Raw genomic sequence first — 27,150 nt, forward strand, 5'->3', positions numbered from 1 at the left:
AGGGCCGCTTTGCCACATATTTACTCCATTTCTGCACCAGTGTTTTGCTTGTTAGAGTACATGACCTTGTGACTGATACAGACCAATCCGAAGATACTCTTATCTTCTAGGGAAAGGCAATCAAGGCCTAACTATGTGGCTCTGCAAGGCTTTAAAAAGTCAGAAAGTGTGCCACATAAATAAATGTAAAATAACCAGTGGTCAATATGTAATATTAGAAGTTCTGGCGCACATCCAAGCACAGGGCTCCCGAGACCCTCGCCGCCTCCCGCATCTATCCTGTCACAAATCCTGATATAGACAACGGGTTCTTCTAGATGTCGCCCTGCTGACACGGAATTTCTTTCCAAAAATCGATTTGGCCGCCGGGAACCGAACTTATTCCACCTCGAAACTTCGCGGCCTAAATCGATGAACAGCCCGCGAGTCGAGTCCCCGAGGTACCCAGGTGGCAATTGAACAACAACGGCCAGAGGGAATCGGCCACTGCCCCTGCAGTACTTTCGGTTTCGTTTTTGGCCTTTGTCTACTGAGACTTGCTGCCTGTTGATACTGCTGGCCCGTGCCCTGCTATTGGCCAAACGCTTGTCTTCCACCCTCGTCCCCAGACTCTACAGGTTGGCTTTGCGGAGAGCCATTCAAACCAGGTCTCAAAAGGCCCGTCGGGGCTCGCTGCTCAATATAACGGGCAAGCCAGAGAGCGAGAAGCGGGCCACCAAGGGCACGTACCGTGGGGGTACCACCCAATTCAATACTATGGACCGCTTCACTCGCCCGAAAGGATCCCCCGGTGGTGTGGGTAAAGTTCTGGACGAGACTGGGGATGGCTCTCCCGCAACTGAAGACCTGACATTGAGGGACGTCATGGGCGCCATTGCAAGCATGAAAACATCTATGAGCCAGCAGTATGAGACACTGGCTTCGAAGATTGACACGGTGGCAATAAACGTTAATTTGATCAGGACTGAACTTGCGAAGACCAACGAGCGGGTCAAGTCCCTGGACATTAAGACCGCCAGTCTCACGACCGATGTCTCCGATCTTCAGACCGAAGTTCGCAATCTCCGATCATCTAACGACTTATTTGCCCATCGGCTGGATGATTTAGAAAGCCGGGCTAGGCGCAACAATGTGCGTATCATCGGGGTTCCGGAGAAGCCCACTGAATTATCTACGGATCTCCTTGTGGAGGACCTCATATTGAATCACTTGACGCCCAAGGGCCTCAGCAACTTTTTCGCAGTGGAGCGTGCTCACAGAGTCCCCGGTGGGAAGCATAAAACGGGTGCCGCTCCGTGGCCTATCATAGCCAGGATTTTCAATTTTCGGGAAAGAGACGCTATCCTTCAGGCATCGCGGACCAATGGTCCCACGAAATTCGAAAATGCATTGATTGTTTTCTACCGGGATTTTACGCAGGCTGTACAAAAGCAGCGCATGGGATTCATGGGGGTGAAACGGCGACTTAGGGACATGGGACTGAAGTATGCCATGCTTTTCCTGGCCCGATTGAGGATTGAGTATGAGGAACGTGCGCTCTTTTTTGACCGGCCTGAGGTCGTCAGTGACTGGCTCGATACTTTACCAACACATCGAGATCACCCGGAACAATCGAGGGGCGCTGAAGGTGGTACTGAGGAGCAGGAGGAGTGAGAACTCATCGGCGTGTGTGCTCTATAGACTTACAGCAGTGGTTCGACGATTCTTTGTGTGTATATATTGGTAATTACCCGGGGGCGGTGGGGAATCTGGATTCTTCCTCCTCTAGGGGTTTCTTCTATCTTTTTGTAGATTAGTTTTCATGGGGCGACAGGCACAATGCAAGTTGGGGTGGCTTTTTGGTCTAACGCAGGGGTGCAGGGTGGAGGGGTGTGTGTTGGGGATTTCTCTGGGGGTGGTGGAGGGGAACTTGTTGTTTCTTTGTTTATTTCGAGGCCACACATTGCTATATACTTCAATTTCTGTGCCTGTTTCTTTTTGGGGGGGGCATTGTCCTCATTTCCTGGATGGGGGTAGGGGGTTGAGGGTGCTGAGTTGGAATGTCAACGGTCTGGGTGACAGAATAAAGCGGGGAATAGTTTTACAGTATTTGAAACGTCTCTCCCCAGATATAGTGTTGTTGCAGGAAACACACCTGATAGGGAACACATGCCATGCATTGAATAGACGGGGCTATCGTCTAGTGGCGCACTCCGGATTCACTACTGGGTCGAGGGGGGCTGGCGTTCTTGTCAGGAGCTTCCTCCCCCTGGAAATAGACGACGCTGTATTAGACGATAGGGGTCGGTATGCTGCTATCATGGGCAGGTGGGAGGGGAAGACAATCTGTATACTTTCTGTGTATGTCCCGCCGGGATTGCAATACACGACATTCTTTGATTTGGGAAGGGTGGTATTGGGTCTCCCCGAAGGTATACTGATTTTGGGTGGTGCTTTTAACTCGGTTGTCTGTGGTAGAGATGATCGTAGCCCCCCCAGGGATCTCCCGAAGTCGCAATCCTGGCTGGGTAACTTCCTGGACGCACTGGGTCTGGTGGATTGTTGGAGGCAGCTGCACCCCGGACAGGCACAATATACCTTCTATTCAGGAGCACATGGAAGTCTCTCGAGGCTTGACTATATACTAGTACCGGCGGTGCAGATGGTCTCTGTGAGGGATATTGGACACCTGGCCAGGGGAATCTCGGACCACTCCCCACTCTGGCTTACTATTGATATACAGTTGGGAGCTGAGGGTCGGGTGGCTCCGATTAACCCCTGGCACCTCCGTAATCCTAAAACCTGGGCCGGGGTGGTTAAATGCATGGACTACTACTTTACCGAGAACGTGGGGTCGGTGTCCTCCTCCATTTCACTGTGGGAGGCCTATAAGATGGTGATCCGTGGTCAAACCCTGTCCTTGATCGCCAGTGCGAAGAAAAGCAAGAATGAGGAGGTGGTACGTCTGGAGAATGAGATTACTGCTTTGGAAGACGAATTACAATCTGGGGTTACACAGGAGGGGCTGCATGCTCTAGCCCTTAAACAGTCTGACTATAAGGCTCTGGTGACTGATGCGGACAGTAATTTAAAAAGGTTGACGGGTGCGCAAAACAAATTTTTGCGCAACATCACAGGCTTACCGGCTTCCACTCCATTGATCCCTCTCCACTATGACCTAGGGTCTCATAGCCTCGAGGATATGGCCAGATATAGATCGGTTGCCTACTGGCGGAGATTATGGGTTACTCCAGAACTCTCCCAGTATGCACGGGCCTTCCTCGAGGTGAGAGACTCCGATAAGGCCCACAAAATACTATGGATGAGGGAGGTAAAAGCAATATACAAGGCTATGGGGTTATCTCCATTGTGGGATGACCCAGTAGGGAATCTCTTTCCACCTAGAAAAACATTTCGAGACCTGTACTGGAACATGCTTGAGGCAAAGAGATTTGGCCACTGTATTGAACCATCTTTTACGGCAGATTCCCTAGAACTTAAGCATTCTCCGGCCTTTGAGGCTTATTGGGATTGGATTACCATCCCAGGGGACAGGAAGAAATATCATCAGATTAGGGTGGGGACATTACCACTAAATGCTCTCACTGCAAAATGGCGTGGGGGACAAGGTTCGGCCTGTCCCTTTTGTCCTGATCAGCGGGAAGTCATTGGGCATGTTCTCTTTGCCTGTCCAGAATATAAGGTTCCTAGGAGATCTTGGTTAAAACCTATTTGTGTCCAGTTAGGTCTCAAAACGGGTTGTGAGGCAGTCAGGATTTTACGAACTCCCAAGCCGTAGTCATAGCCATAGCTAAATTCCTCCACTGGATGTGGATAATTCGGGCCCGTAAAATGAGCCTACAGTAATTTCGGCGTGATGACACTTGAAACTGTAAAATGTACTTAGTGAGTAATTTACCTAGTGATGAATTAAAAAAACATTTTTTTTCTTTTTTAATGAATGAAATGAATTAAATATTCATGTTCTCTTTCTTCTTTTTAACATAACTTATTTAATGATTGCAATCTATGGGTTTTATGTTTGGCGGTAGGCCAATAATTGTTAATGGAGAGTTGAAGTGATGAACTGTGGATTTTACTAGCTGTCAATGAAGGGTTATTTTAAATTTTAAATTGTAAAACATTTTTAAAAAATGCTCAAGGCTGTAACTGTCTTTTATGATTGAAAAAAATCGAAATAAAGACTTTTTGAATTTGAATTTGACTGATGCGGCCAAGGCAATGAGTCGTGAGCAACAGGGGCGTTTGTATGATGTCGGTGACAAAGCCGGAAAATTGATTGCTTGGTTGGATAAGAGAGATAGACTGAATCGTGTGGCGCCTGTTGTTGAAAGAGTAGATGGGGTGCGGGTTGTGGATCCGGTTGAGATAGTTGGTGTCTTTGCCCACCACTTTCAGAAGGTTTACGCGCCGGTTTCAGACAGACCGGAGGAAGACCCCCATTTGTTACTTAGAGATATTGCATTGCCTAGCCTGTCTGAGTCGGACAAAGAGCTTATGGAGGCGGAATTTTCCAACGATGAAATAGCGCTCGCCATCCGCTCCATTCGCTTGGGGAAAGTAATGGGCCCGAATGGCATCCCGATCGAACTGTATAAGTTGTGTCCCGACAAAATGGTGCCGCACCTTCGTAACATGTTTCGGGAATCGCGTGGTGTCGGTTCCCTTCCCCGGGATCAGAGACTGGCGTCTATTGTTGTCATTCACAAGGACGGGAAGCCCCGTGGCCAATGTACATCATATAGGCCGATATCGCTTTTAAACGCCGAGCCCAAGATTTTGGCAAAACTTTTGGCAAATAGTCTGGTAAAGGTGATCAGCGATTTGATACACCCAGATCAATCCGGGTTCATTCCCCATCGAAATACCCCGCTCAACCTGCGTCGCCTTCATGGCGTATTGGCAAGGGCGGGGTCGCTGCGTGAGCCGGCCATCTTGGTTTCCTTGGATGCCTCGATGGCCTTCGACACAGTGGAATGGCCGTATTTGTGGGCGGCCCTTGCAAAATTTGGTTTTGGTCCCAGTTTTATCGGGTGGGTTAGACTCCTGTATGAGCAACCACTGGCCCAGGTGGTGGTCAATGGCAGGGTCTCGGAATCTTTTGTTCTTGGAAGAGGCACGCAACAGGGGCGCCCTTTATCTCCATTGCTCTTCGCGCTCGCTCTTGAACCTCTTGCCGCATGGCTTAGATGGGAACCGTCGCTCAAGGGCATTAGGTGGTCCCCTGATTTTGAGGATCGTATATCGTTGTATGCGGATAACATTCTGCTGTACCTTACTTCCCCTCGAAAGTCGTTAGGGGTATTGTTTGATGAATTGATTTCATTCGGGAAGAATTCTGGCCTGGTAATCAATTGGGCCAAGTCCTGTATTTATTCGCTCACTGGAGAGCTGCCCCCCTTGCCGCGCGTCTGTCCGATACCGATTTCGCACGTCGGCTTCAAATACCTGGGGATTTATATATCGTTGGACCCCACTGCTCGATATGAGAGGAATTTGCTTCCTCTGCTCCTCTGGCTTAAATCGGACGTGACGGCGTGGTGTAGCCTGCCGCTATCCCCGGTGGGGAGAGCGGCTCTTTTCAAGATGATGTCTCTTCCCCGATTCCTGTATGCCATCCAAAACACACTTGATCTTGTGCCTGCCAGTTATTTCCGTGAGATCGAGAGCCTCCAGAGGAAGCTCATATGGGGCGGGCGACCTCGCATTGCATTGGCGAAGCTGACCTTGCACTGGTATGATGGAGGCATAGCGTTGCCCGACATCAAGCGATACTATTGGGCGGATCACTGAAAGGGTCAAAATATCGACTAGCAAAAATATCGTGGACAAAATATCGACAGGCAAAATATCGAGTTTGTATCTACAAACAGGTAAGTACAAAAATATCGAGTACAAAATATCGTTTACAATAATATAGTTGTAAAAAATATCGACTTTATTAAAAAGAGTGTTAAATTAAATTAATATGAAAATTTAATTACTAAAATATACTTAAAAATACTTACATTAACTTATAATAATAAAATAATAATGAAAATATTAAAAAAAAAATTACAATCTTATTTGTTAAAACATATATATATAGTAACATACTATAATTAAATAAGATACTATTATATTACCGTACGATACCAAAGACTGCAAGCGTAGGGAAAGCGTTGGATAGCGTAGGGGTTAAAATTACTATTCCCACTCCAGTGGGTTCAACAGTAGGGAAAACTGACCCTGAACCCTAAAAATACCCCTTTACCCAAAAACCCAAAACTGACCCTGAACCCTAAAAATACCCCTTTACCCAAAAACTGAAAACTGACCCTGAACCCTAAAAATACCCCTTTACCCAAAAACTGAAAACTGACCCTGAACCCCAAAAATACCCCTTTACCCAAAAACTGAAAACTGACCCTGAACCCTAAAAATACCCCTTTACCCAAAAACTGAAAACTGACCCTGAACCCTAAAAATACCCCTTTACCCAAAAACTGAAAACTGACCCTGAACCCCAAAAATACCCCTTTACCCAAAAACTGAAAACTGACCCTGAACCCTAAAAATACCCCTTTACCCAAACACTGAAAACTGACCCTGAACCCTAAAAATACTCCTTTAAGCAAAATTAATTAATATTATTTAATTACCAATTAATTATTAATTAACAATAACAATAAAGTAAATATATTAGCACATTAGCTGTAATTAATTTAATTTATTAATTAATATTATTTTTTTCAAAATAATTAATTAACAATAACTAAAAACTTATATATATATATAAATACATTACTCTAATTAATGTAATTAACTAATTAATTACTAATTAAGAATATGTAAAAAATTATATTAATTAATTAACTAATTAATATTAATTAATTACCAATTAATTATTATTTAAAAATAGTTACAAACATATATTAATTAATTAATTATTATTAAATTACTCCCCACCCTTATCCCCTATTAATCCAACATCCCGCTCCTAAACATTAACTACAATTTATATTACTATTAATAAATTTATTTTATTTATTTAACCTTTTTTCTACATATTATAGAAATTTTTTACTTTGACTATTTATATATATTTTGTCGATATTTTTGTACTCGATATTTTTTTAACATTATTTTAATCGATATTTTGACCAACGATATTTTTGTACTCGATATTTTATTATTCTCGATATTTTTAACTCGATATTTTGGAGTCGATATTTTGTCTGTGCACCCTATTGGGCATCCCAACTAAGTGCAGTTAACCATGCGATGTACGGCCCCGTCCCGAATCCCGCATTCGAAATGGATAAGTGGCAGTTACCGGGAGGTAACTACAATAGGGCGCTTTACTCCAGATCAGCTAGGAAGAATCTGACTGGGCCCACCGGGTTGCGGTACGGGTGTGGGGTAGTGCAACCGTTGCCACGGGGTGGTCGGATAGATTGACTAGAGCTACCCCACTCTACGCGGCAGAGAGACTGGGCAATCTCTGGACGACAAAAGGATTCCAAAAGTGGGACCTTATCGGAATTAGTAAGGTCGGAGATCTCTGGGTCAAAAACAGGATCAAGACTTTTGATAAACTCAAACTGGAATACGCATTAAGTGACAGGGAGCACTTTCGTTACGTCCAGATCCACCATGCGCTTGGGTCGGTGCTTGACGGACATGTCCCCGATAGCACCATTTCTCTCATTCATAAAAAAGTTATCAACGATCGGTCGGACCTACTTATACAGCTTCGCGATGCTTGGACTGTGAAGACTGGCAGGCAGCGATATCTACCCATAAGGAGGTCGCGATTCCGGCGCGACTCCGGCTGGTGCAACTGAAGATTCTACACCGAGTCTATGTCACAGGTCCACGCCTGCTGCGTATGGGTTATTCTGTTGACGGGTTGTGCAGGCGTGGATGCGGTATGATTGCTACCTTTCTTCATATTATATGGGAGTGTCCGGCTGTTGTGGTATTTTGGAACCGTGTGCATGCTGTTATGGAAGAAGTAACAGGTGTTTCGTTGTTACCGGAGGCTAGACGTTGTTTGTTGAATGTCTGGGAGCCAAATGATTACAGCGTTGCTCAGACTCAATGGGCCACCCTTGGCAATAGGGTAGCGAAAAGGGACATAGCCTAACTATGGGGATCTCAGAGAGCACCCCTGGTCTCAACCTGGAAAGAAAACATGGACTGGTGCATGTTCAGGGAAAAAATGGTGTATGTCGCTCGGGGTAGGCCCAAGAAGTGGGGGAGGATATGGCACCAATGGAACTTGTATCGTGGAGAGATTTGCACCCTCCCTATTGTAGAAGTCCCTGACATACCTCTGTCCCCGTGACCGTGCATTCCATGAAATCTACATTCTATTGTTTATGAATTGCTCGCCCACTCCCGGCCCCCCCTCCCCCCGAGATCTTAGCTCCTTCGATCACATATGTCTTTTCAGATGGGATTGCCCCCCCTCCCCCCCAGGGACAGACACTAACCGTATAGTTCATTGCCTCATTATTTTTCTGTTTGTGTTTTCAGTTTCTTATAAAATGTAAAATATGAAACCTTTAATTTATCCTTCCTACCGCCACAGGATCTTTTACATTGTTGTGCACAATCGCTGCCGGGCCCTTGGGTTGTCGGCTGATGAGCTGTGTAACATTGCAACTTTGGTTTTCATTGCTAACGGCCAGCCCCTATGGTTGTAGGTCTGTAAAAGTATTATTTTTATTGTAATAAAGGTTTTAAAAAAATTTTTTAAAAAGAAGTTCTGGTGGACAAATGTTTATTTAGAAGACAGTGGACGGTGCCGAATGCCATGGCTGAATATTCTTTTTTCCACCTCATGCCTCTTTAATCCACCACCGGGCACTTCCTCTCTCTTTCATCCCTGCTAGCTCTAGCTCTCTTTATCACTGTTTTTCCATCGTTCTCTTCCTCTTTCTTTCCGCCTTGTGTGTTTTTCTGTATCAAGCTCTTGGTTAAAGTCTGATGACGAACAATATGTGCCGTCCCCTCAAATTAAGTGCCGTTTGATCCCCACCTGCTACCCTCGACTCAAATAAGGCACTGAATATAAAATATAACAATTTGAGGTCTGCTTAAAGAACTTCAAGTTGGTAGAGGGTAACAAAGCAACCATTTACGGGGAACAGAGTTCAGCTACAGTTCCAGAAGTGACTTAAGAGTAAATGAGACACTTTGATTGCAGAGGAGAGGAAGAGGATGGCTCAAAGTCTGTTTTAAAGGCTGGCTATCTTTGACCATTGTTAAAACTGGAATTGAGCTTCAGTTTTGAATACAATCATTTCTTAGTCCTAAGTGATCCTATCTTGTGCTTTGATACATCAGATTCTCAACACAACTTATGTTGATCGTGTGGCTGCTCCTACTATTTCTGAAACATTTTAGTGTTGCAACTCAGTCTAAGACCACACTCAATCTCAATGTTATTTCCGGTCCTTGTTCTTGATCGGTCTGCGACTCCCATATTCTCCTCACAGGTAAGCATGGGCGAATTTTGCGAATCTCGCGTTCGCGAATTTTGCGGATTTGCGAACTCGCAATCCGCAAAATCCGCGAATTCTCGCGAATTTGCGGATTTTTTTTTTGTGTGTTTGCGCGGGTTTCTGCCAGTTCGCGAGGGTTTTGTACAATGTCGCAAATTGTGAACTTACCTGTCGGGTCGCAAGTTTCGCGAACTTGTTGTTTTCTACGTGTCCAGCCTGTTTGGGACACTCTTCTTCATCACTGCCACTCTCTGTCACCACTGCCACTCTCTGACTACTCATGCCACCCTCTGGCCCACCCATGCCACCCTCTGTTTCATCACAGCACCCTCTGGTTGTCCAGTCAGTGTACATTATTGTGGCAACGCAAGCACACCTTCCCTGCCTCAAGTGACCTGAATTAATTTGGGGCTGATTAATGTGTCACAGAATATTTTTTTAGCTGGAACCTGCTTCCTTAGTGCTTCCTGATTAGTGATCTTTTGAACTTGCTAAGTGCTTTCATTGTTGCAAAATTAGTTACAACACCTGCCCTGCCCCAACTGACAATAATGAATTAGGGGCTGATTAATGGATTTGAACCTCCAGCCTGGCTCCTGCTTGTCTCCCTTAGCTGTAATTCAGGACCTTTGTGGCATATGTGTAACTATTCTGAGGTTCAGAGCAGGGTCACATAATAGTTGCAACTGGCAACTGAACTCTGGAGGGGCCCCTCAGGAAGCACTACAGGAAATGGCTACTAATGATGAGCCTGAACTTTTGAACCTGGTAAGTAGTTTCAGTTTTGCTAAGATCGTATTTCTGCAATTTTGCACTTATTCGCGGGGCGCGAAGTTGTACTGGGAAGCCGCGAACTCACGCGAACAGTGCGAGCAGTGCGAGCAAAATCCGCTGCTCGCGGATTTGCGGATTTTGCGGGAGATTCGCGAATCTCGCGGATTGCGAATTTACCGAAAATCCGCAAAATCCGCGAGCGAAACGGATTTTCCGCCCATGCTTACTCACAGGGTCAGGATGATGGGCATGACACCTGGGTGAAACTAATGTGGAAACTGGATAAATGTACCCATTAACCTCTGGTTCAATTGTGAGCCTGCAGCACTGGTTGTACTATCCACGGAGGTAGCTCTTCAAACGTGCCACAGGTTTGCCCTGGTGAGGCATGTAGGTGCAGGTGACTGTTGCTTGGCATTCAAAAAATATGTGCCAGGGTTCTGCATGTCTCTTGTTACATCAGAGTACTCCCTGGGGACGGGGTGTTGGGAAGAGGTAGAGCATGTGCACATGTGTGCTATGTGCAAGGGTAGTGAATGGCACCAGATGTTGTGTTCGGTACTAAGAGGCCTGCTTCTTGCATTAGATTAATAAGGGGAATCTGGGGAAAGGCTATTGAGCAGTATTTCCTACGTGCAGAATAATGATTGATATCAATGAGTTTGTAATGGCGAAACCTCTCCGATAGTACGAGTGGATTCGCCATTACTAACGTGGAATGCCACATTGGGAAAGTGGGTATTTCATTGCTTGTGACTCTGTGTGCCTGTGGGCCTGTCTCCAGCTACATCTGTGCATTCCTGATTGAAAGCCATAAACTAGGGGCTCAAAGGAATCTGCAGACCTCTGACTCTGAGAGGCCTTCCTGGCACGGATACATGGGGGTGGAATTGGCACCGGCATTTCAAGGGGGCAGGGCCTTGGCCCCACTAAAGATAGTGATCAAGCCTCCCGGGGTAGGGTGGTTGACAGGAAAGACTTTAGAGGGGGCCTGTGCATTTCAAAGGTGGCCTTTTGAACTGATCGTATCTTTAAAGGCCATTGTGGGTATAACTACTGGGGCTCTGACCTTAGGAGGTAGACATTCTTTTTTAGATGGGAGCCAGACTACTCTGGTTCGATGCTGGGACATCGACACAAGGTATCATTAGGGCAGGAGGGACTGCAACTGGATTATCTATAGAATTGTGGTGGCCTGGGGCTTGTCGTGGTCCAGGAAGGGGACTATCACTTCGTGGATTTTGTCTGCACATTGCTGGCCTGCAGCTAATTGCCAACTGTTGTGGCCCGGGTCCCTATGTACTTTCCAAGGACTGGTTGACTGGCCTTGTGTCCACAAGATCCCAAGGACAAACAGGATCTCCCCATTTCCATGAGAGCATAAGTACTATGCAGGTGCTGCAGAAATGGATGGAAGTGATCGCCAATTAGGACGAGGACCGTCCTGATGTACACCATCTTCCCACTGTGTACAGTGTGCTCCTAAAGTTCAGCAGCCCACCTGAGGTGCCAGAACGTGAGGATTTTGATAAGTGTGGGGTCCGAGGGACCCGTGCTTCCAACCAGAGACCCATGCTAGCTTGCACTTCAAAGTGTGTGGTGTCCGAAGGGTGTTGGTGGATGTTTGTTGAGTCCGCGGGACCTGAGCTGGGAGCTTAGACTATCTTTGACCTCCAGTTTGGGAGGACGACAGTTCCTGACATCGCGGCCTCCGTCCGAGGTCACTTTCTCCTTCTCCCCGGACCCATGCCAAAAGGTACTCTGTTGTTGAGCACATCGTGGCTGGACCCGATCGGTTTCATTGGCTGTCGGGATCAACTGCAGCTCGCACCTCCACTTGAGGGGAAACATTTCTCCAGTTTGGAAGTGCTCCAGCTTCCTGTGTCACAACCTTTTGCCTACCGGGGGGATAGTGATCCCGCACTCATGAAGGTGCCGCAGGGTGCCTGGAGGACTAATCTGGCTGGGCGAAACAAAATAACTGTTTCCTTCCACTTTAGGTGGTCCTGACAATCTAATCAACATTTCGCCAGCAGGGGAAACGTGTAACAGTGGATGGTGTAGTTGAGTGACTGAGATGCAGGGTCATGAGGAGTAGTCAAAGACTTGTGATTTCTTAATCATTGCAAAAGTTGGGGTGTGCGATATTGGGAATGTAGTGTTTGATGAACACCTCTGAATAGGCCGTATATGTTCATGCCGTCTGCTGCAAATGGAAAGTTTGACAATTGCATGTAACTTGAAAGCAAATATTCAATGTGCATATCAATGTAAATTCAATGTGTATGTAATACAAAGGCCAGTGTTTTATACTTACGGTGAGGAGTTTTTTTGTAGTGTACTCAGTGTGTTGTGAGGGTGATGTTGTGACAATACTTTACACTTTGACCCTAAGGATAAGCCTAACTGCTCTGTGCCAAGCTACCCAAGAGTGAGCACAGGTTATCAAACACATGTATTGTCCTATGTAGGACAGTGGATTGTGATGGGCTTGGAGGCATCCCAGCCAGCCGGAAACCACTGGGTCTAACATGGTGGCAACAGTTTGCAAAGTGAAAGGGGTCCCCTCTCTACCCTGTTGACTTTGATATTCATGGTGGCAGCTTCAGGGGGAGTAGATAGTGGTCCAAGGGCCTACTCTATACTCTCACTAAAGGTTCAAAAACAGAAAACTTATTTAGAAGCAGTCTAAGGTCCTTAACCCCTTTGATGCTCATGACGAGCTCAGCTCATCATGAGGCACGGTTGAGCTGTGCTGATGACGAGCTGAGGTCGTCATGAACAATGGGAATGCAGAATAGTTAGCATATGAGGAGAATTGCTGCAGCAGCGATGGTGTTAAAGGTACTGGGGCTTCTTTAAAAAAATGTTTCCTGTCTTGAAGAGCACTCACAGGGATGGTGATCTGTTGGCATTGGGAAGACACGACCCTGTGATTGCAGTCACAAAGAGAAGAAAATTGTGACCTGTCTAATGAATAACAATTAAGCAGGTTGTTTTGTGGCACACTGTGATTCGGTACTTTGTGAACCAACCTATGCGTATGTAGATCAATTCTCGAAATCTAATTGTCTTTTCAAAAATCAGTGCGCAATTCGTATCCACTTTTTGCGAAAGGCGTCTTTGTACGTCAAGGCCACAGTCTCTCCTGAATTACCTTCATCAATGCAGCAACCCTTGCCTCTATGAAGGAGATTGTCCAGTTAAGAAATCCAACTCCTACAGAGAAGAAAACTTAACACAACTGGTTTACTCCTGGCTAATGGAAAGGGAAAAAAACTTTGATCCACGCTACAGAACAGAAGTGGTCTCATTAATATGAGGAGATTCATAAGAGGAATTTCACGATTTGTTCATGAGTAAACAAACATTTGCAAAGCCACTGTGGCTGGCCCTGCTTTTTTCTTTCTTTGAAAACATTTGCAATGTACATCAATAGTGTGTAATAATAAATAGTCAAAATACTGCATCTAAATGTGTCATGCAGATGTTTGCAAAAAACAAAAAAGTAAAAAATGACAAGTAACGAAAGCAGAGATTGGACTAGTAGCCCTGGCACTCAAGTGGACATTTTTAGGTAGACCGGCACATGAGCAAGATCAAACTGGCATCATTCACAGTGAAGACAGTGAATAGCTGAACTGACCTGGCTCTGTCCATGCTCTACATTGTGGTGGGCAGAAGCAAAACGTGAATGACATAGAACAGACCAATGGCTGAAGAGAGCTGACCGAAGGCTCCTCAGTGTAGATAAATATATATGTATCTTTATTTAGATTTTTTTTCAGAGAATAAGGCTTGCAAGAGAGCTAAAGCTATCTCTAGACCAGACCTAGAAAATGTTTTTAAGGAATTTAGAACCTGCTCCTTCGGCCACAACATCTGCCGTCTCAATACCACCCCTTGAGCTCTGCGAATCTCTCTAAAACTGTTCTAGCTACAGCTAAGTAAATTAGATCTGATAACACCCTTAAACAATTCACACAACAATCTGATGTAGCACAGTTGTTCTGTCCCGAGATCTTCTCACAACCCCTGATCTAATTTTGACATGGGGTCGGTGGATTCTTTGATAAAATCGATTGTTGACAAAAAAAGTATTTAATTCTCCATATGACCGAAAATCTCTGACAGAACCTTGCCGCTTATTAGTCATTTTGTAAACCACTCATTAAAATCAATGGTAGTGGCCACCTTAAAGCACCTGTGCTCAAGAAGCCACTTTTGCTCCCTCCAGACCAGAAACATTTCCGGCCACATGCATCATTGTAAGGTTTTGCGATTCCTTATTTGCGATTTTTAGGGAATCGCAAATAAGGAATCGCAAAATGGGATGCATGATTTTATTCGCATAATATTTGCGATTCGGTAAAAATCGCAATTTTTACCGAATCGCAAATATTATGCGAATTCCTAATTGTGATTTCGCAAATCCCATTGATTCCTATGGGCCAAAAGGCCCATAGGAGTCAATGGGAAGGCGTTTACAAATTGCGAATTTGAAAATGCGATTCGCAATTTGTTAATGCATTCCAAGGGTGCAGAGGGGGGTCCAAAGTCCCCCCCCCTGCACCCCTGAAATGTATTTTAAAGTGCATGTTTCACACACACATGTCCTAAGGACATGTGTGTCTGTAACATGAAAGTTTAAAAAATGCATTTTTGAGCATTTTCATAACTTTTCGCAAATTACCACGAGGTTCAACCTAATTCGCAATTTGAAAAACAATCATGCATTGCTTTTAAGGAATCGCAAATTTGCGATTCCTTAAAAGCAATCGCATTTTTGGAAATCGCTAAAAATAGCGAATTTCACAAAAATGTATGATGCATCCCAAAAACTTATTTAGGAATCGCAAACGGCCGAATTTACCGATTCGCACCGTTTGCACTTCCTAAATAGGTTGATGCATGTGGCCGTTATTCTCACCTCCTTGTTTTCATAACCAGCTAAATGTGTGTAGCTGGCGGCTGTTATTCAATAACAAGAATTTTTAAAAAAATGTTAAGTTTGCAACTTGACTAGGCTGCGTCTTAGCACCGAATCAGTTGTCTTGTCTTGTCTTGTGGAGAAGTGTGGCTCACTGGTTAGAGCAGGCAGACCCTGAAGCAGAGGTCAGACCCGGGACCAGGGTTCGATTCCCGATGCGGCAGGGTCTTGAGCTCAAATGTCCATGGACTCGATAATTCTCACTTTGGTGCCTGACCTAATCATGGGTTCACACTCTGCAACTCTGGGCATTAAGCTTGCTTAATCTCCACACCCCCTGCGGCGGGATGCCTGGCTTTCACCTTGGGGATGCCCTGTAGGGGCTATCTCACAGGGAAAAGCCAGGACGGGTTCCCAAGGCAAGCGCAGAGATACCCCTTCGGGCGTCGATTCAGGCGCTAGAAACATAATAATAATAATAATAATAATGGTTGCAGTTCCCACATTTTTGTTCAGAAGCCTCCTTCCAAGAGCTATTGAATGTCGGCCGTGCTGAATACGAAGTCTGCGGAGTCTTGATTCCAACTCGTGCATCTTTAATCCACAAACACACACTCCCTGCCCCTTAATCTCACTCTTGCAGGTTCTTTTTTATTCCTGCTTTCTCCCTTTGTCACCTGTTTTCCGCTTTCTCTTCCTTCTTCTTACCCCTTTTGTGTTTTTCTCTCACCTGTTCTGGATCGAAGCCTGGTGAGGACAAATAATTGCTGGTGACCCCCGCTGCAACCACCGGGTCAAGTTAAGCATTGAGCAGATGACCTCATATTGGAGGTGGTTAGTGGTGGAGTCCAGGCTCTTTTTCTTTTGCACTTGGGGCACCCTGTAACGCTATCAACCATCCACACTTTGAGAAGCATGTCTTTTTTTTTTTTTTTTTAGGAATTCGCAAAATAGCGCTGGGCCTCATTTATGACTTTTTGCCGTAGGGAAGCGCAGCAGGCCTTCCTGCTGCGCTTCCCTACGGCAAAAGAAAAGGGCAGAAATGCGGCGTATCTATAAGATACGGCGCATTCCTGTCCTTTTCCCCTGCGCCGGCGCACAATGGGCTGCATGTGCCTGCGTTGCGGGGAAGATAATTTTTGTACAAGAAGGGAAACCTTTCTGTACAAAAATAATCACAAGAGGCTTTTCCTCTTTCTATGTGTGCTGTAGAATGCAGCACACATAGAAAAAGGAAATACGAGGAGAAATAAAGACATTTCTCCCTGTTGCGCCTCCCTTACGCCTCCCCTGGGGAGGCGTAAGCTTTTGGCACTGCTTCAGAGTTACGATTTCTCGTAAATCTGGGGCAGTGTCAAAAGGCCATGGATGTTGCTGGGAACGCCCCCAGCAACACCCATTGCACGCCCCTTTAAGGCAGTACACTGCGTTAAAGGGACTGATATTTATCAGGCAGCAGTACGCCACAAAAACTGGCGTACTGCTGCCTGATAAATACCACGCAGGCTTCTGCGCCACGGAACTTCATGAAAAGTGAAGTTCCGATGGCGCAAGGGGCCTCATAAATGAGGCCCCGCTGTTTTGAAAGTCTTTCTGTGCCTCACTGCAGCAGACTTTTTACATATTTTAATCAGGTTTCAAAAAGCAAGCCAGACCTATAGGCTTTGACAGTGCTTGTTCACCTTGCAGTTGTGTTTTGGTGACATTACAGTGCCACTACCTAGCTGCATTGAAGTTCTGCTGCTCAAAATTTAAAAACATGGCCCAGATGCATCAATGTAAAATCCGCTCGCAAAGGGGCAGATTCTCAGAATCTGCCTCTTTGCGACTGGTATTTTTGCATTTGGGATGCATCATCCCAAATGCAAAAATCGCAAATTAAGAATTCGCAAAATTGCAATTACATACATTTAAGGAATCTCAAATTGAGATTCCTTAAATGCAATGCATCAAAGTTAAAAAGTTCGCGATTTCGCTAATAGGAGTGGCAAATTACCATGAAGTTCAACTTCATGGTAATTTGTAAAAACTTTGAAAAATGCACTTTTGTGCATTTTTCAAAGTTTCATGTTGCGCACACACATGCCCTAAGGGCATGTGTGGGCGCAACACTTGTACACAGATCAATTTCAGGGGTGCAACAGGGTGTCCTTTGGACACCCCTGCACCCTAGAAATCGCATTCTCAATTTACGTTTCGCTAATTGCGATTCACAAATTGAGAATGTCTTCCCAATCATTCCTACGGGCCTCTAGGCCCATAGGAATGAATGGGGAGGTATTCCTTAATTGCGACTCGCAATTTGCGAGTCGCAATTAAGGAATTTTAAGAATTCGCTATTTTTTGAGCGAGTTCTTCTTGCGTAGCATTTTGCTATTCCTTATTAGCTATTCCTTATTTTTCGCTAATAAGGAATCGCAAAATGGATGCTTGACGCATCTGGGGGATAAGTTCTAAATAAATGTGCAAATCGCTAATTCTATATTTTTTACTAGAAAGTTCTCAGTGTGAATTTAGAAAGGCTCCTTTTCCTCATGTTGTATTCCTTTTGTTATACATGAACATTCAGCTACAGACCAACATAAGCAATATCTGTGGATACAGCTCATCCAAGCAGATTTTGTTTCTCAAAATACTATTTTGGGTCTTGGAGACTCGTTAGAATTATGCCCACGTTCTAGTTGTTCCTGATTCTAAAATGTTTCCTTTCACCCTGGACCATGAAATGAAAAAGTCAAGAACTCATTTGGACACTTGTACCGTCTCACGCCTTTACAGCGAAGATTTCATTAGCGCTTGTAAACGGTGATTGTATTTCGGCGCTGTGAAGAGATTGCTTCTGTAGTGAGATTGCTTATGCAGTGAAACTGCTATGGTGAATAGATTGTTTACACCTCTCCCTTCCCAGAGAGTCCTCCTCCCCAGAGGAAGAGTGAGGCCTCCTCTCCCCTCCCGCCGCCAGTGCCACAAACTGATCTGCTTGTTGGGTCTGCTTGAGAGACCTTTAGCTCTCTGATGCAGAAGACAATTTGTTAATAATAGATGTAGCGGGCTACCTGCTCTATAATATGGCCCACGTGCATCATTGTTGCCGTTTGCGATTTCTTAATTGCGAAAATTAAGGAATCGCAATTAAGAAATCGCAAAAGGCTAAGCATCAAATAATCGCAATTTTTTTTGCGATTTCTTAAAATTCCTTAATTGCGATTCACAATTTGCGAATCGCAATTAAGGAATCCCTTCCCATTGATTCCTATGGGCCAAGAGGCCCATAGGAATGAATGGGAAGTCATTCTCAATTTGCGATTCGCAATTTGCGAATCGCAAATTGAGAATGCAATTTCAAGGGTACAGGGGGGGGTTCCAAGGACCCCCCTGCACCCCTGAAATATAACTTTAAGTGCATTTTTCACACACACATGGCCGAAGGGCATGTGTGTGTGTAAAATGAAACTTTCAAAAATCACTTTTGTGTATTTTTGAAAGTTTTCGCAAATTACCATGAAGGTCAACTTCATGGTAATTTACCTCTCCCTATTTGCGAATTCGCAAATGTAAAATGTTCATGCATTGCATTTAAGAAATCTCAAAGTGCGATTTCTTAAATGCAATCGCAATTTTAGAAATCGCAACATGATTGCGATTTCTAAAATTGCGAAAAACATGATGCATCCCATTTTTGACAATTGCATTCGCAAACGGCCGAAAATTGTGATTAGCACCGTTTGCGAATGCAATTGACAATGATGCATGTGCCCCTATGCTTCGGCGTCTTGAAATGTAGTATGAGGCGCTATATAAAAACTTCAAAACAATATGAAAAGAAGAGGACCGTCTGTACTTTACCTATTCAAGCTATACTTTTGTGAGATATACCTGTCCCCTCTTGATGTGTTATGTATGTATTCCTTGCATAACTTGAGCCGGTAGTTTCAGGTGGGACCCACTGGCACCCAATTTATTTTTATTCATCAGATTCAGACCAGAGCAAGAGACAGACATACACACCATAAGAGAAGATGGCAAAAAAGAAAGATGCTCTGTTAGATTGATTTGTATGATGCACTAATAACCCGAGAGGGTATCCAGGCACTTGAGGAGGTGTGTAGGTTTGTGCTACCCAAGGTGCTTTAACAAAGAGCCATGCGTTCAGCTTTTTATGGAACTCAAGAAGTGAACTTCCAGATCCACACCGACCCGAAGACCACCCTCAGAGGCACCCTGATCTACCGGCCCCCGGGGCCACGCACCCAATTCAGCGAGGACATCGCCGACTTCGTCAGCCCGCTTGCCCTCCCCTCCGCTGACTACATCCTCCTGGGGGACCTCAACTTCCACCTGGAGAACAACAACGACCGCAACACCAGCACCCTGCTCGACAACCTCGCCAATCTTGGACTCAAGCAGCTGGTGTCCACCCCCACCCACCTCGCCGGACACACACTCGACGACGTCTTCTCATCCAGCACAGACATCGCCTTCAGCCACGCCACAGAGCTTCAAAGGACGGACCACAGCTGTGTCCACTTCACCTTTAAAAGAACGACGACCCACCACCACCAGCAACAGGTTGCCCGCAGAAGCTGGAACAAGATCACAGCCGACCAGCTCGCCACCACCTTGAGCCAGCACCCTCCGGCCAGCTCAGCGAACCCCAGCCAGGCCGCAGACAACCTCACAAAGTGGATCAGCAACTGCGCGGACGAGCTCGCCCCACTGAGGACCCCGCCCAGCAGACCCGGCAGCAAGAAAGCCCCATGGTTCACCGACGAACTCAAAAGCTCCAAGAAGAACTGCCGAGCCCTCGAGAAAGTCTGGAGAAGGGAACCAACACCGGACAACAGGACCACCTTCAAGCTTGCCACCCGGAACCACCACCAGCTGATCCGCGCGGCCAAGAAAACTGCATTCAAGGACCGGCTGGACAACAACGCACACAACTGCAAGGAACTCTTCAACATCGTGAAAGAGCTCTCCAACCCCAGCGCAGGAAACAACGACATCACCCCATCGCAAGACCTCTGCAACTCCCTCGCCTCATACTTCCACAACAAGATCGCGGACATACACAACAGCTTCAACAACCAACCAACGCACACCACGACCGAACCACCACCCCCCACCACCACCCTCCGCGCCTGGACCCTGATCAGCACCGACGACACCGTCCGCACAATGAACTCCATCCACTCAGGATCTCCGACCGACCCCTGCCCCCACCACGTCTTCAACAAAGCCGACGCTGTCATCGCACCCCACCTGCGAGACATCATCAACACATCCTTCGACACCGCCATCTTCCCTGAGAGCTGGAAGCACGCCGAACTCAGCGCTCTACTCAAGAAACCCACAGCGGACCCCACCGAACTCAAGAATTACCGCCCCATCTCGCTCCTCCCGTTTCCAGCCAAAGTCATCGAGAAGACCGTCAACAAGCAGCTGGCCGCCTTCCTTGAGACGAATGGATCCCTCGACCCGTCACAGTCTGGCTTCCGAGCCAACCACAGCACCGAGACCGCCCTCATCGCTGCCACCGATGACATCCGAGCCCTGATGGACAACGGAGAAACAGCGGCCCTCATCCTCCTAGACCTCTCCGCGGCATTCGACACTGTCTGCCACCGTACCCTAGTACAGCGCCTCAACAACGTCGGAATCCAGGAGAAGGCTCTGGAATGGATCATCTCCTTCCTCGACGGAAGAACACAGAGAGTCCGCCTACCACCGTACAAGTCAGAGGCCACCGAAGTCATCTGCGGCGTCCCTCAAGGATCCTCACTGAGCCCCACCCTCTTCAACGTCTACATGAGCCCCCTCGCGGCCATCGCACGCCAACACAACCTCAACATAATCTCCTACGCCGACGACAGGGAGAGCCCTGACCGACGACCCCGCCGCCGCCAGAGCCAATCTGCACGAAGGGATGAAAGAGGTAGCCGAGTGGATGACGACCAGCCGCCTGAAACTGAACTCAGACAAGACGGAGGTCCTCATCCTAGGCTCTTCGCCCTCCGCCTGGGACGACTCCTGGTGGCCTCCCGCCCTGGGCACCGCACCCATACCGACAGACCACGCACGCAACCTGGGCTTCATCCTGGACTCCTCCCTCTCCATGACCAGGCAAGTCAACACCGTCTCCTCGGCGTGCTTCAACATCCTCCGCATGCTACGGAAGATCTTCTGGTGGATCCCCACCGAGACCAGGAAGACCGTCACCCAGGCCCTCGTCACCAGTCGACTGGACTACGGCAACGCCCTCTACGCCGAGACCACCGCCAAGCTCCAGAAGAGACTCCAGCGGATCCAGAACGCCTCAGCCAGACTCATCCTCGACATCCCACGAACCAACCACATCTCCGGACATCTCAGAGACCTGCACTGGCTCCCCGTCAACAAAAGAATCACCTTCCGCCTCCTCACCCACGCACACAAAGCCCTAAACGACCAAGGCCCGAGCTACCTCAACAACCGAATCAACTTCTACGCTCCCAAACGCCACCTCCGCTCAGCCAACCACGCCCTCGCCGCCGTCCCCCGCATCCGAAGAGCGACAACAGGAGGAAGGTCCTTCTCCTATGGGCCGCCAAGACCTGGAACTCCCTCCCGACTGACCTACGCCTGACCCAAGACCACCTCTCCTTCAGGAAGAAGCTGAAGACCTGGCTGTTCGAGCAGTAGCGGCACCCCCTTCCCCCCAGCGCCTTGAGACCCTACGGGTAGGTAGTGCGCTCTATAAATGTCTTGATTGATTGATTGATGTGTGGAGAAAGGTTGTTCTATGTCTTGGGCGCAATGTGGAGAATGAAGAACATTCATTTTTGCTTTTGCGGAATAGGGGAGGGTGTGCAAGTGAGAGTGAGGCAGATTGTAGGTGTCTCATGGGTTGGTGAAAGTGTATGCGGCTGTTTAGGTTTACTGGTCTTATGTTGTGTAGGGCTTTGTATGTGTGCGTGAAAAGTTTGAATTGGCTGTGCTCACGAATGGGGAGCCTATGAAGCTTCTTGAGGTGTGGTGTGATGTTGGTGGGCGTGGGAGGTAGAGTATGAGTATTGCAGCAGTGCTCTGGATAGTCTGGAGTCTGTGTAGGAGTTGTTTGGAGATTCAGACATAGAGAGTGTTGTCGTAGTCCAGCCTGCTAGTGATGAGTGTGTGCATGATGGTCCCTCTGGTGTTCTGAGGCAACCATTTGAAGATAGTTTGCAGTATGCATAGGAAGTGAAAGCAGAAGGTGCAAACTGTATTGACTTGAGCCGTCATGGTGCGCTCGTCCCCTTGAATGATCCCTAGATTTCTTGTGTGATCTGTGGGTGTTGGTCCTAGCTCCGATGGCCAATGGGTGCAGTCCCATAGGGAGGTCTTGTTTCCGAAGACCAGTACTTCCATTTCGTCGGAGTTGAACTGCAAGCAGTTTGATTGTATCCATTTATATATAGATATGGAGTGGTGTGGCTCACTGGTTAGAGGCGGCAGACCCGGAAGCAGAGGACGCGGCAGGGTCGTGGACCAGGGTCAGCGGACTCGATAATTCTCGCCTCGGTGCCTACTCTAACCAGGGGTCACACTCGGCAACTCTGGGCATTAGCTTGCCTCATCTCCACAACGGCCCCCCACATACGCCGGGGATGCCTGGTTTCATCTTGGAGATACCCAGTAGGGACCATCTCAAAGGGAAAGCCAGGACGGGTTCCCCAGCGGTCTACAGCGTGGAGATACCCCATGTGGGGTGATTCATGCGCTTTACAAGACATCATTACATTACATTACATTTAGCTACAATGGTCATACAGTTGTTGAAGTTGACTCTGGAGGTTGTTGGTTTGCCCATAAGGTAGAGGATGAGTTGGGTGTCATCAGTGTAGGAGATGACAGTGATGTCTTGTGATTGGATGATGTTGGTGAGCTGTGTCATGTGTATGTTGAGCAGGATGGGGCTGAGTGATGATCCCTGTGGGACTCCGGATATCAATTTCTTGGTCTCTTATGTGAAGGGTGGCAGCCTGACACTTTGGGTTCTGCCCGTGAAGAAGGAAAATTTCCATTTGAGAGCGGATCCTTGTATGCCAATCTTGTGGAGTCTTCTAATGAGGGTGTTACAGGTGACAGTGGTGAATGCCGTAGAGAGGTCGAGCAGGATGAGGGCGGCTGTTTCTCCTCTGTCCAGGATGATTTGAATGTCATTGGTGGCTACGATGAGTATGGTTTCGGTGCTGTGGTTCTTTCTGAATCCTGACTATGTGTTGTCTAGAACATGGTAACGTTTGAGGTGGGTTGTGATTTGCTTGTTCATGGCATTCTCAATCACTTTGGATGGAAAGGGAATCAGGGAAATGGGTCGGAAATTGGTCAGTTGATTCGGGACAGCTGTGAGCTTCTTGAGGAGGGCGTTGATTTCTGCAACTTTCCATTCATCCGGGAAAGTGGCAGATGTGATGGAGGTGCTGATGATGTGGATCTGGATGGTGCTGATTGATGATATTCCCTGGCTGTAGATGTGGTGGGGACATGGCTCAGTTGGGTCCCCTGGCATGATTGCCACTATGTCGTTTCTGGTGAGAGTTGTCCATTCGGTCATGTGGTCTCCTTGGTTGGTGGTGAGTAGGTTAGATGGAAAATTGGTGATGACTGAAGAAGTTAGGAACCTGGAAGAGTGAGATAGAGGGCAAGGGAGTGTCTGGTGGTGGATGAAAGAGGTGTGAGAAGTATTGGACTGACCTGTCAGATATTCTGGTACTCTGGCACTGCTAGATGTGCCAGCTTGATAAGACCAGTGCGTAGGTAGGTTTTTTTTTAGTTTGTCACAGCCCACAGGCTGAAAAAGAAAGACCAACACAATGGGGCTTTCAAACTGGCTTATCTAGCAGTGCAAAAGTTCCAACAAGCAAGTCCAACACTGGGCAACAGTTGTAATCAAAACTGGGGAAAACTGGGATTCAGCCCACCTACATTCAGTAGTACCAGCCGCATGCTTCTGAGACAATATTTGGGCCCCAGCTCTTAATCTTTTATAAATGAAGCACTGCAGAAAACAGTATAGTTTTTAGCATGAGACCAGAAATAGTAATAACTAGACTATATGCAGACAGCAGCTGACATAAAAAGTGCAGATAATCCATAAAATGTCCCAGACAGAAGATAGAGAGGCAACATGTGGCTGGAATGGCTCCATTAAATGTTGATTGTGAAACAGTTAAAAAGAGCATATTTGATGAAGATTGTATTTTATAAAAGAGAAATGAAATTAGTGAAACAAATAGGAAAACAAATGCCAGGATAGTTTTAGGTTTTGTAAAATCCTATTAATTACTTTATTTTCATATAGTGCTCCATACCTCACTTCTGCTGATTCTAAGCACTGTGAACAACTAAGTTAACTGTGACCAAATATTCCCAATTTCTGTCTTTGCTCTTATGCTACTAATGCGGGGTCCTTCTTTTCACAAAATCAATGGCAGTTGTCATTAGCTAAAAGTGGTGGGACGAGATAAGATGCCATGCCGAATTTGGGAAAATAACCTTCACAAACGCTAACTCAATTGCGGACATGCATTACATGTAAGTTTTAAGTGAAAATGTTTAACTTTCAGTCTTTATTGTAATGCATATCAGTGACTCAGTTTACTTTAAATAAAGTAAAAATAAACATTCACTTACTTACGTCCTCGATCCGCTCCTGGTGTTCTTCAAGTCGTACAGCGCGGGCTCCAGCCAACTACCCTAACCAGTCTAGATGCTGTTCTCTCATGCTATTAACCAGCATGAGAGAAGCACCGTGATTGGATAGAGCGTGCTCTCTCAATGCTCCTGAAGGCTCTGGAGGCTTGGGCTTGCTCCCCACCCAGCTGTCAATTGGGGTTAATATGAGTCTGGTGGTCCACGGACCGCCAGGTTTACAGTAGCGGTCTCCCGACCGCCCTATTACAACTAGGGCGGTCAGGTGGCCCTGGGACCACCGCAACCGCCGCAACTGCCAGGGAACCGCCATTTCCTGGCACTTGGGCAGTGGTCCCCCGGCCGCAATATGCTTGGCGAGGCCTCAGCGGCCCGCCAAGCATATTACGAGTTTCCTCATGCCACACTTTTCATGGTAGTGAGGAAACAAAGGGGGCCCTACTGCGCCCCCTGGTGCCTCACGCCATGTGGATGCACACAGGTGGGCACAACATGTGCTCTCCTGTGTGCATGCATACCAGTATCTGCACGGCATGGACTGCAGCAGTCCAGCCGTACAGGTACGGATTTTGATGTTCCCATTTCACAGGCACCGCCGTGGGAATGCCAAAAAATTACCAGCCAGATAGGAGAAACCTCCTAATCTGGTGGGTAGTTCAGACATGGGTTTGAAAGTGCAGGAGTGGGGCATTTCCGCTGCTGCACCGCTAAACTCATAATGAGGCCCTAAGAAAGTTCGGTTTGGAGAGGTTTAAAGTGTGCATGTCTGGCTGGCCATCGCAAGACAGTCAGCCACTTTAAACTTAAGTGTTCACCACTTCTCCCTGCCGCTCCCACTCAGCAGCCATGGTGCCACCTTGACCTGACACTCGGCTAGGGAATATAGTGAAAAATTAAATCGTAAGAAATTACCTTCATCAGCATTTTATTTTTCATCTCTGCTGCATTTTTATTTAGTGGGGTGATACTCCTCTACCCTTGTGGAGAGGCTGCAGCTGCACAACATCATTATTATTAGCAATGTTAATTGTTAATTAACTGGACACAACTGCAAACAAGAATCGCAGGAATGCACCTTTTTATTACACACACAAAACCTCTTGAACAAAACTGCTATTTGCAAATGAATTCCTTATTCAGCTGTTCTCTTTAAAAACAACACTTCTCTATGCACAGCACACAAAAGCTTTTCATCATAATCCCGAAGCCAGGCTGTGGAGGCCCCAAGATCTGTGGTATTGGTATGGTTTAGAAAATTGTAGTCTGAATATAGTTTATCAAACATATAGTGCCCTAAATAACACTTACAAAAATATTGCCCAATTGGAGTTAATAGTAGAAAATTTACACCAGATGCAGAGATATTTTGTAAATAAAGTTGAGGGCACAATCTTCACCTAACCCAATATTTTTGGTGTCGATATTCTGACATACAACTGTGGTATTTTCTGTTTTTGTTTGTTTTCTTCTATAAGCGCAGTCACGAGGAAAAAGTTGCACAATACTGGCACGCAACGCTTCGTGCATGATACCAAAACACCTGTGTCAGTCAGTCAGTCAGTCAAAATACTTTATTCGATAATTCAATATCATAAAAAGACAATGGTGAACAAAATACAATCAAATTACACTCACACTTTTTAGATATATTAAATATGTTAAAAAGTCCAGTCAAATTTAAAAAACTTTAAAAATTCAAAAAACATTAAAAACTGATCAGTTCACAGAGTGGTAGCTGTTATGATAGGTCGCTTATTTATAAAGACAATATATACAAAAAGTGCATTTTTATAGTCGGGCATTTAGGCACGAAGGTTCATTATCTTACTTCTCTCCCTCACTGCCCCTACCAAAAAACTAGCAACATGAGAAATAACCCTCGGACTGTCTAGTAGTTGCAGGTATAGGAGTGCAGGCCTCATTTGGATGAAGCCTGCCTCCCTAAGGATAGGCACAAGAAACTTCCTCCTTGCGGCTAAATAATGGCCACAGAACATTACAAAATGCATAGTGTCTTGTTTTGAGAAATTGTCGCAGGAACACGGCGGTGCCCGATCAGGAGTGTTCTATTCCGTGAGTTGACCCAATGTTAAATAAATCAAATTTAAACGAAAATGCGTTAAAAGGAACCTATGATAGGGTCGGTTCACTAGATCCAAGTAAAGTTCAGGGCCAGGGGGATTAGCAACCATAATAAAAGATCTAACTGTGCTTTTTCTGAGCTCCCTTTCCTCCCTTTCCAGAGACAGCATCTGTAACATAGTCTCCTTCGTAGATGCTATGTCC

This window comes from Lissotriton vulgaris, chromosome 7, assembly GCF_964263255.1.
Source record: "Lissotriton vulgaris chromosome 7, aLisVul1.2, whole genome shotgun sequence".
Taxonomy (NCBI): domain Eukaryota; kingdom Metazoa; phylum Chordata; class Amphibia; order Caudata; family Salamandridae; genus Lissotriton; species Lissotriton vulgaris.